Source organism: Schistocerca piceifrons, chromosome 1 (genome assembly GCF_021461385.2).
Source record: "Schistocerca piceifrons isolate TAMUIC-IGC-003096 chromosome 1, iqSchPice1.1, whole genome shotgun sequence".
Classification (NCBI taxonomy): Eukaryota; Metazoa; Arthropoda; class Insecta; order Orthoptera; family Acrididae; genus Schistocerca; species Schistocerca piceifrons.
The window spans coordinates 937,654,623-937,665,602 of NC_060138.1; positions in this window are offsets into that span (position 1 = coordinate 937,654,623).

Sequence of the window (10,980 nt, forward strand, 5' to 3'; positions counted from 1 at the left end):
GCTGGATAAATTACTGTACATAGTCAACAGTCCATTACACGGTTGATGGTTTCCCATATTCGCAACTACGAATACTTTCCATGATTTTATTTCTGGTGTACAAGCGACATCCGTGCAGCGACTACGGTGGTTAGCTTGACATAACAAGTGTAAATTTCAGATCAAAAAAATGTGTATGAAATCTTATGGGACTTTACTGCTAAGGTCAGCAGTTCCTAAGCACACTACTTAACCTAAATTATCCTAAGGACAAACACACACACCCATGCCCGAGGGAGGACTCGAACCTCCGCCGGGACTAGCCGCACAGTCCACGACTGCACCGACCTAGACCACTCGGCTAATCCCGCGCGGCAATTGCAGATCATTCAGCTGTGATTAGGCGGTGTTAAGCAGAGGACGTACGGCCGTGGTGTGTCAGCGTTGGTGTGTCACAAATAGCAATGGAGAAACATAGATAAATCGAGTGATCAAGAATTCTCCAGTATCTTTTGAGAAAGAGTAATGTGTATGCAGAGTTTGACTTCTTGACTACCAAAGAAAAGCGGCGACGTGTGAACGCCGCACTGTGACGGAAGAAGACCTACGGAATTACGTCCCAAAGAATCGATACTGTATCCTCTGGTGTCTCAGGGTCACCACTTCTCGTAAGGTGGTTGATCATACCATCTCGGCGGCAGGCAACACATCTGGTACTGTTTTACGAGAATTATACCCTGGTAGCGGATGTTTTCCACATCCCACTAGGTGAATACCGGGCTGGTCCTCACATCTCGCCTCAGTTACACGACTTGCAGACATTTGGAAACGTTCGTACTATTTCACGGCATATAGAAGACGTTGACATCTGGGGTACGCTAATTCCGTCCCGGGATGTACGGGGTGGCGACAGGAAGGCCATCCGGCCACCCTCTGACGGTAACATCGCCATATCCATTGTGACAAGGCCGACCCCACGTTGGAGTGGGAAAAAGGCCCAAAATAAAGAAGATACCCTGGTCGCGAATGATGATTCACAACCTAAATCAGTAAACGACGTTTACGACGTGCATACATATATCAAGAAATGTAAATATGAATATATATATCCTGCTCATAAATTTGATGTTAATCCACCCCATCACGTTTAATTTTTCTTTTAATTTAAATTTTGTGCAAGTAGCTCTGTGCGAAATTGCTTCTGAACAGCGTATTGATCGTTAGCACCAGGTGATGACACCAGTTAGCCCCGGTATGATGGTCGTTCATGGATTATGTGTAGAATTTAAACTACTTGTGAATCGCGTTCTGGAGACTTATGTGCCAAGCAGGTGGATTATGGATGAGACGGATCCAAAATTGGAAAATGCTGACGAAACAGATATTGTTGCACTCTCGGTTCGAAAAGCAGCGCGCAGTTGTTGACAGGAAAAAGATGGAGGAAATTCGTGCATAAGTAAGAAGACCAATGCGCGAAGCGTATAATGACTTTCTCCGTCATACCCCGTCGAAAGATCTTGCCGAGAACCCGAGAAAATTCTGGTCGTAAGTAATCACTAAACTTGTCGAAGGATTCTATTCAGTCGCTCGTCGACTAATCTGGGATGGCAATGGGGAGACAGCTAAAGGAAAGTTGAAGTTTTCAGTTTCGCGTTCAAAAAATGGTTCATGCAGGAAGATCGTACAAACTTACCGTCGTTTGACTGTCGTAGAGATTCCCGCGTGGAGGACAACGAAATTGGCATCCTTGGCGTAGAGAAGCGAAAAGTTTCAATCGAATGGAAAAAAACGCAATTGACTCCAATGTACAAAAAAACTTAAAAGACTGCCCCGCAGATTTACATGCAATATCCTTAACATCGATAAGCTGCAGAATAGTTGATCATATTCTTAATTCCAATGTCATAAATTTTCTTGACACAGAAAGGCTTATGTCCACAAATCAGCACGGATCTAGAAAGCATCGGCCGTGTCAAACTCAGCTTGCACTTTTCTCGCATGACACCCTATAAACAATGGATGGGCTGCAAGAGGCAAATTCCATATTCCTAGATTTCCAGAAAGCATCTAACACGGTGCCCACAGAAGACTGTTCACGAATTTCCGATCATACGGTTTAGGTTCCGAGATATGTGAGTGGCTCAAAGACTTTTTAAGTAATAGAACCCAGTACCTGATCCTCAACGGCGAGAGTTCATCAGGAACCAGGTTGGTGTCAGGGGTGCCCCAGGGAAGGGTGACAGGACCTATTTTATTTTCTAAATACATAAATGACCTGACGGACAGCGTGGGAAGCAATTTACGGCTTTTTGCTGATGACACTATGTTGTAAGGGAAGGTGTCGTCATTGAGTGACTGTAGGCATATACAAGATGATTTAGACAACGTTTCTGGTTTGGGTGGTGAATAGCAGCTTTCTCTAAATGTTGAAAAAATGTACGTTAATGCTTATGTGTAGAAAAAACAATCCTGTAACGTTTGAATACAGCATTGTTTGGATGCAGCTGGACACAGTCACTTCGATTAAATATCTAGGCATAACGTTGCAAAGCGACGTGAAATGAAATGAGCACGTTAGTTTGATAGTAGGGAAGTTGAGTGGTCTACATAGCTTTATTGAGAGAATTTTGGGAAAGTGTTGCTCATCCATAAAATAGATGGGAGGTAGAATGCTAATGCGACTCATTCTCAAGAACTGTTGAGGAGTTTGGGATCCCCATCGGCTTGGATTGAAGGAAGACAAGGAAGAAATCCAGAGGCGTGCTGCTAGATTATTTTGCGGTAGATTCGATCAGCACTCAAATATTATTGAGATGCTCCGTGAACCGAAATGGAATCACTGGAAGGAGGACGATGATCTTCCCGCGTGCACCATACCGCAAATTAGAGAACAACCATTGGAAACCGATTGTAGAACGATTCTACTGGCGCCAGCATACGTTTCGCCTAAGGACCATAAAGATAAGAAGCTACAAGTTAGGGTTCGTAAGGGGGTGTTTGGACAGTCGTTTCTCCGTCGGTCTTCGATTGGAACAGGAAAGGAAATAACTAGTAGTGGAAGGATCCCCTAAGCCACAGACCATACTATTGCTTCCGAAGTATGTACGTAGATGTAGAAATCGTTAATAAGTTACAAGTACATAGCTCGACTTTTAGGTAACCAGTATATAACATTCGCTACAGTTAAATGATTTGTGAATGGCGTAATACTGTGGAATCTCTCCTTTCGTGTTCTACATAACCACAAGCTGTGGTAAGCAATCTCAATAGATAAACAGGATACAAGATATTATTACCAAAGTACAGTCAAGTAGTTGTACTCAAGAACATTGTTAATGGATTATCTCTGTGCTGTTTTATCAAGATTTACCCTCACGTAATTTATTTAGACAAATATACGATTAAAACTGATTATTCTTAATATTGATTTATTCTTTGAATCAAGCAGTAATAAGAAGGTGCATCTCCATGCACAGCTCGAAAGTCGTTGTATCTTTGCTTTTCGTGAACCTCATGTTATGTAATTACACGCCTCTCTAATTAAATATAAAATTCAGAAACCACCAGTGACTCAAAGTTAACGGATCCTGTGCAGACCTGCCGCTTAAGGAATTTCCTTTTCTTACGACACATTATAATACATAATGTCACAGCTTCCCCTTTGATTGAAAATTAATGACATCCATTTTAAATCAAAAAGATAACTGACTACTAAGTCAGCGATACAATTTTTATCGACACCGTCTATCTCTCTTTCGTTTCGGTATAAAACAAATATTTTATTTATTTTTTATTTTATTTTCTCAAATATTTTACTACGAAGTGCCTTTTTAGGTATTAATCGCGATCCTTCTTTATTATTTTCAATTCACATGAAATTCCACTCAGACAATATCACCAAGACGAATGTAATGCTAAATTATTGCATGTCCAAAATACGTTTCTTTCGTTCAAATAGCTACTAGTAAACCATTAATGTCTTTGTATTTAAGTCTCGTTTAAGCTCTTCCGAACTTGTCTCTTTCAATTAATTTCAATACTATTTACCTTTCTCTTAGTTTGCGACAAGAAATATTTGGAGAGAATTCACTTATTTTGAAATAATATTCGATATTTCTTCATTTTTGATTAACATACCGCAGCTCTATTTTAAGTTTTCCAATATATCAGAAATCGTCGGTAGCGTAAGAGTGCCAGCAGTTCTCTATCCCAAGTATAGCGATTCAAAATTCAGAAAAAAACAAAAAACCTAAGTGACACCATCCCTTTGGGCCCAGAACTTATTCAATGCAATCAAAATTTAAGCCTCTTCAGGTGTTGGCGAATTGTGTCGCAGTATCGCTTCCTAATTTGATGGTCACTCGCCACCAAAAAATTAAAATAATGGTAGTATTGTGACGCGCCTGCAAAAGTGGTTGCATTAGGTTACTAGTTTACGGTATTAGGAAGATGCTGGCACTTTGCCGGCGACCAACAGTGTGTGACTAATAAGTGGCTACGTTCCGAAGTTCCCTAATGCATGTTTAAGCAAATATTTTACAAACAATCGCTACAGTTCAATGAATCCACGAATCTGTTCTCTACACCAGTGACGAACCACACTATCCTCTTAATGTGCTCAGATCCTCCAAATAACACAGCTAACACCCAATTCTCTCAGTGTGCTAATCATATATACAGCAATACTCAATTACCACTGAGTTTGAAAAGTAGGAACACCAGCTAGAAAATAGGGCACAATGCAGCTCAGCATTTAACCTGAAATTCAGTCGCGTATTAACAGTAAGTGACTGTGCGCAGTATGGTCCTCGCTGTGAAACATTTCTATCATCCAACGAAATAATTAAGCCCTCTCTTTTCCATTACGAGGCCACATCTCCCTAACTAGACAGTTATTCACTGGTGGAAACTCGCAGAGTTAAACCAATTAATTATTTCAAGCCGGTAATTATTCTGACCTTTAAGTACTCACACTACTACAAGTTACGCTGTTCCTCTGCTACTATCCGTACTGCAACTTATTGTAACTGTCAGCAGTTCGAACTTGACTGTCCAGTAAGACTTCTCCACAGTAACTCCCCGGGGTGAGCTTGACTGTTCTGTTCGACCCCTTCACGATAAGCAACCACAAGATCCATTCTAAACCATTTTGCAAAAACTTGCACAAACAAACGTACAGTGTAACCATTGCTTTTGATAATTAAGTCATTATTGCTGATGGCCGTCGATTATTCTTTTCATTGCCGGGTGCCACTATTGCAAGATATTTGCCGCCCGAAATACAACTTCTGTTTGCCACCGATGTAGATATGCCGCTCGAAACATGAATGCAGTTCATCGCTTGTGAACTGGTCTCTACAACATTTTTGAGCAAACACATAATATAAGTAACATTACAATAACCCATAAAATTCAACCCATATCATTGCAAATTCAGCTATTGCACCAATAAGCTAGGACGACAAAAGTGCCGTGATGACAATTCAAACAAATTTCCTCTCACCCGTCTCAAAGCCTGTCTCAGCTGATTGAAATGCAATTACTTTCTGAAAACAAACACTTGGTGTTATAAGTAAGTATCTACCACGGAAAGATAAAACGCAGATATTAATATGGTCAATGCTTTGATGACATAACAGACATCCAAGCTAATTCGAAGCGCGATTTGGGCAACATCTCAAAGGGGAACTTTTCAGACATTTTCGCATCGTTCCATGAACATTCTGTGCATTTTACTCATATTGGGGGAAGCTACGCAGAACACTTGAAGCATTAACGCCACCATTTTAACTGTTCTCTATTTTGTATTATTTCAGTTTTGAAATTTTTGGACGGTAGACACTTAGAGGTTAAAGCCCTTTTTAGACGATGAACGAAAGTGTTCAAGAAAGATTATAGTCTACTGAAGCGCTCCCGGCGCACTAGGCCCGAACTATAAAATCGTAAAAGCTCCTTTCGCAGCATGTTTAAATGATAAACGTAAACACAGCGTACTGCTAGAAGCATTACGTGAAATCCATTAAAGAGTGGCAGGATGGTAAAGTAACCGCTTTTGAATTATTTCAGAATAAAAACAGTCTGTAACGTAGCAAGTTATTACGAGATAACATTCATTGCAGCAAAGCATGCCGCCGTGTAACCCGGTGGCTACATGATTGTGTCTTCGCTATGACTCACAGCGCAGCTGATGCTAGCCGTGAGAACGGTCTCAAGTAACATCTAGTAGTAACTGAAATTCATACCCCCTACGAATCTAAATAAACTATAGTAATTATCATCCGATTTTGCTCAAACTTGGTATACCATCTTCCGTTATTAAGTAAAGGATCCTGTTAAATTTTCAGACTTTTATCTCTTATAGTTCCTGAGAATGAGAAAATTACTTAAATTTCCAAAAACCGATACGTATGTTTCAAAACTCAGTAAGGAACAATAGCACCTTGTCTTTTATTATCATCTAAAGTCATAAACAGAGTTCTCAGTGTATAAAATCACTTATTTGGAATTTTTCTTTTCAAACTTTAATTACTCACCTTTTCGTAGTCTAAAAAATCATTCAGAGTTATTATCTGCTTATTATTTTGTTGTGTCAATACATGGGAGTGAATGAGAGAGTGCCTGTGGGACATACGTAAAAACTTCATACTATTTTATGTAAAAACGTATGAAATCGAATCGTGGGAAAATTGTGGTGCAATCACGAAGCTGATGACGTATGTCGTTCTGTGTTTGCTTTTGTAAGAAAGTAGCCAGAATAGTAGTCGGAAATGGAATAAGTTTCTAAATTAATTTAAAGATTATTTTGTATTTCGGTCTATTTTATTTAATATTATATAAAAAATTGGCATTGGAATGATGTAAGTGATTTTCTGGTTAGTGATTGGTTCAGGCAAGTCTTGCCGCGAGAATGATCTAGAAGGATCATTCTGATTGGTCGTTCAAACCATTAGCCAATCAGAATTAAGCTGTTCCCGAGCGCAGAAAATTAGATAGGCATAAAGTGGGGAGACATAGAGAGAGTCGCTAGCCAACCTCTGTACGTGTAACATCATGCTAAATGTCACCGAGAAAATAACTTATAAAAGTAAGAACTGTTGAGTTCATTGCTGATAGGAAGTGTCCTGACATAGGCATTTTGAGTTACGAACATTATGAGAACAATTTGATTAATTAATTGATGTGTTATGAGCGTGTGATATTTCGGTCTTAGTGAAATTCCGCGTGGCATGTTTCGTGTACTTTATGTAATACCTGCGCTAGCATTTGTAACGTTGAAGATCACTGATACGACCGAAGTTTCAACTCGCTATAGTAGTGGATCAGTGACTGTCAGATCGAACATTAATTGGGTCGGACTCATATTGTGGCTGCTTTTCCGTGTGATATTTTGGAGTATTGACTGTGAACTTGGAATGATACAGCAGTTAAAATAGTACATTCCAACCTGATAGCAAATTTATGTGCTTCATGAAGAATAAAAGCCAGTTTACTAAAATTTCCAAAGGCTTACTGCAAATAAACTGCATTTTCCCACCACCCGGAATTTTTTTAAAGCAACTTTGCTCTGAAGTACCTAAAATATAGTCTCAGATAATTCTCATTATCACATTTTTGCTGGAAATGACCCTCGTAGATAGCTTCGCGCGTTATTACGCTTTTTTCAGTATTTGGGGAATCACACTGGCCCCAGCTGAATAACAACGAGGGCTGGCGTGTCGGTCAGCCAGAGTGTGGTTTTAGATGGTTTTCCACATCCGATTACGTGAAATCCGGGCTATTGTTCATGCCTCGCATCAGTTACAACACTCGCATACATTTCTAAAACGTTCACGCATTTTCACATGGAACAACACTAAACACAGACAAATGGGGTACACAAACTCTGTCTCATGAAGAAGAGGTTGCGACAGGAGGGGCATCCGGCAGCTTTCTACCACTGACATTGCCAAGTCCAGATTAACATACCTACTCTGTGAACATAAACTCAGGAAGAAGTTGAAAAGTGTAAGATGTTTTTATTGTAAATCGTCTGGATGGCTCTACTCGATTGTACTCGATTTTGTGACGCTGGTTAAACTACTATTCCCTTTTTTCATCATTCCATCGTCAAAAATGTCGTAACCTGTATCTGTGAATGGAAAAGGTCTGAACATGCAACGGTACCTGATGTGAAAGAGTATACAATAGTGGAACAAGAGATAAATCCAAAACAGCCAACTGGAGGCAACAAAATGTGGTTTTATTCAACCTTCAGCAGTGGTTTCGACGAATACAAACATATTTTCTTCTAAAATACATGTAATCTGGAGACAATGTGGCAACAATAACTAGAGACCCGGAGAGACACATGTCAAAATTACGCGTCATACGGGGACTAGATCCCCACAAAGGGATGGCAATATCACATACATCATAAAACATAACCAAAAGCATAAAAACTAGTCTAACTAAAATTTCACATTAGAAAAACATCAAAAATATAGCGATTAGTCATTTGTCCAATAAAAAAAATATTTTGTCAGGGCGCATCATTGCATACATTACTAAATATTCATTTCCACTTATTAGCCGTTTATGACGCAAGAGTACTTTAGTCTCGACGCACGTACCGCCTGCCTTGTTTTCCTGGTGTTCACGCCTTCCGTTTCTTTTCAGTCGGTGTGTAGCTAACATGACCTGATATTTTATTTCACTGGTTTTATTTCTGGTTTTAATTATTCTTAACTGACAAGACGTGATCACAGGGGATAGCTTATTTAACAATGAATAAAATAATGTGCAGTGACAGTATATTTTCAGTGGACATATGAGATATTGCTTGATTACTTGGTGTTTTCCCAGTGTGAAATATTAGTAAGGACTAATTGTTATGCTTTTGGTTATGTTTTATGATATATGTGATATTCCTACCCCTCAGTGGGGATCTAGTCGCTGTATGACGTGAAATTTTGAAATGTATGGCTTCAAATGGCCCTGAGCACTATGGGACTTAACTGCTGTGGTCATCAGTCCCATAGAACTTAGAACTACTTAAACCTAACTAACCTAAGGACATCACACACATCCATACCCGAGGCAGGATTCGAACCTGCGACCGTAGCAGTCGCGCGGTTCCAGACTGTAGTGCCTAGAACCGCTCGGTCACTCCGGGCGGCTTTGACATGTATATTTCTGGGTTTGTTGTTATTGTTGTTACAATGTCTTCAGATTACACTTATTTCTGAAGATGAACGGTCTACATCCTTGTAAACCATAGTCAGATAAATCCACTTTTCGGTACAATGGGCTGCCTGCTTTGGATTTATTTAGTGATCTCTATCCGTTGCTGAGGCGCAGCCATGTCCAAAATATTTAAAAAATGGTGGAACTCTTGGAGGCCAGTACCGAGTCATTTACCTCGTAGTGTTTACATAATGGCACTCCACAGTTTATTGGTTTGGCATTAATTCGAGTTGTCTCCCCCACGTGTACTAACTCTGCCGTTCCTCAGCTTCATCAGTCGACTGCATTTCGCAGCAATTGTTGCTTTGCATTAATCCATAAAAGTGGCCTTTTAAACTCTGTGGGGAACCAAACACCGCGGTGCTCTCCTCCCAATACAACAATGCTTTCTTATGGAATTGCATCGCACATAGCTAGAACTGCAGCAGAAAAAAGTACATGATCCAGTGAAAGTAGTTGTTTATTATTTGATTTAGGCTACGTATATAACCTTAAGTTTTTCCAATAAGTTTTCCATTCGATCAAAGTGCTGTTGTTTCCAAGCTTCTGATCACTGCGCTTCAGTTATCTTCCCTCGTTCCCTTTGGATTGTAAGACCTTCGCTGGAATCGTATCTCTGTTAGGAATTTCACGTTCTCCTGTTTTCGTCTCATTCAGACCGCTTCTGACATCTTGGAGTCACTTGCACCACTGAGACTTCTCCTGCTTGTTATCTTCAAAAATAGTCTTGCATGTTTTACTTTCATACACCCCGAACAAGACGTCCATGACACATCGTTCTACGGCTTCTAGTCTTTACATTTTGTTGTTGAGTTTCCTTGCACAGATTTTCATTATTTCTGCTCCGTATTCGACGCCATGTTTTATTTATCAAAATCTTTTTCTTGTGATTTTCCTCTCTTTCTTTTCTGTTTCTAATCAGTAAACTGCGTATAAACATTGTAGAAAGAAATTGATTTAAGGCCTTATGGGACCAAACTGCTGAGTTCATCGGCCCTTATGGTTACACAATAATCTAACTTAAACTAACTTACGCTAAGGACAACACACACACCCATGCCCGAGGGGGGACTCGAACCTCCGACGGGGGGAGATGCACGAAACGTGACAAGACGCCTGGGACCGCGCGGCAAACGTTGTGATTTCATTACTGTACCCTAGTGCTTTAACTTTGCTTGAAAAGAGATAGATCTGACATCGTGCTCATCTGTAGTCAGCTGAAAGCCCACTTCCATTTTTCTTGCCCTGAGTTTATTAGGATTGCTATTACGGCTGATCTACTGTAATATGTTTATTAAATTTTTAAATTTTTTCGTAATATACTGATGAAATCTTGTGCATCCTTTATATTTGTCACACATTCTGTGTTTGCCTAAGATATTTGAAGACCTGTTTTCGCTGCAATTCTTTTCAAAATATTGATTTCTTCTTATTACCATTGCCGTGTGTATGGACAGTATTGCAAAATCGCCGGTGAAAGTACCTACTTAAAACCGTCCATTGGAGATGAAAATGAGAAATCATTCATCTACTTATGAGATGGAACAGTTACTACTACACTGTGTAACAGTGGCAATCTGGAAACTTTTATGGTGTGTCTGCATTTGTAGTGCTTATGGTGACAGTCGGAATTTCATGTATCCTCCCGTCATGTATCACACCATTCTTTTTCACGCCGTGCATCACACACTTTCAATGGGCTTTGCAATATTGCAGCGAAAGTTGCAACTGAGGTACGCCCCGTGACGATATTGGGAGAAAGGTCAATCGCGTCATTAC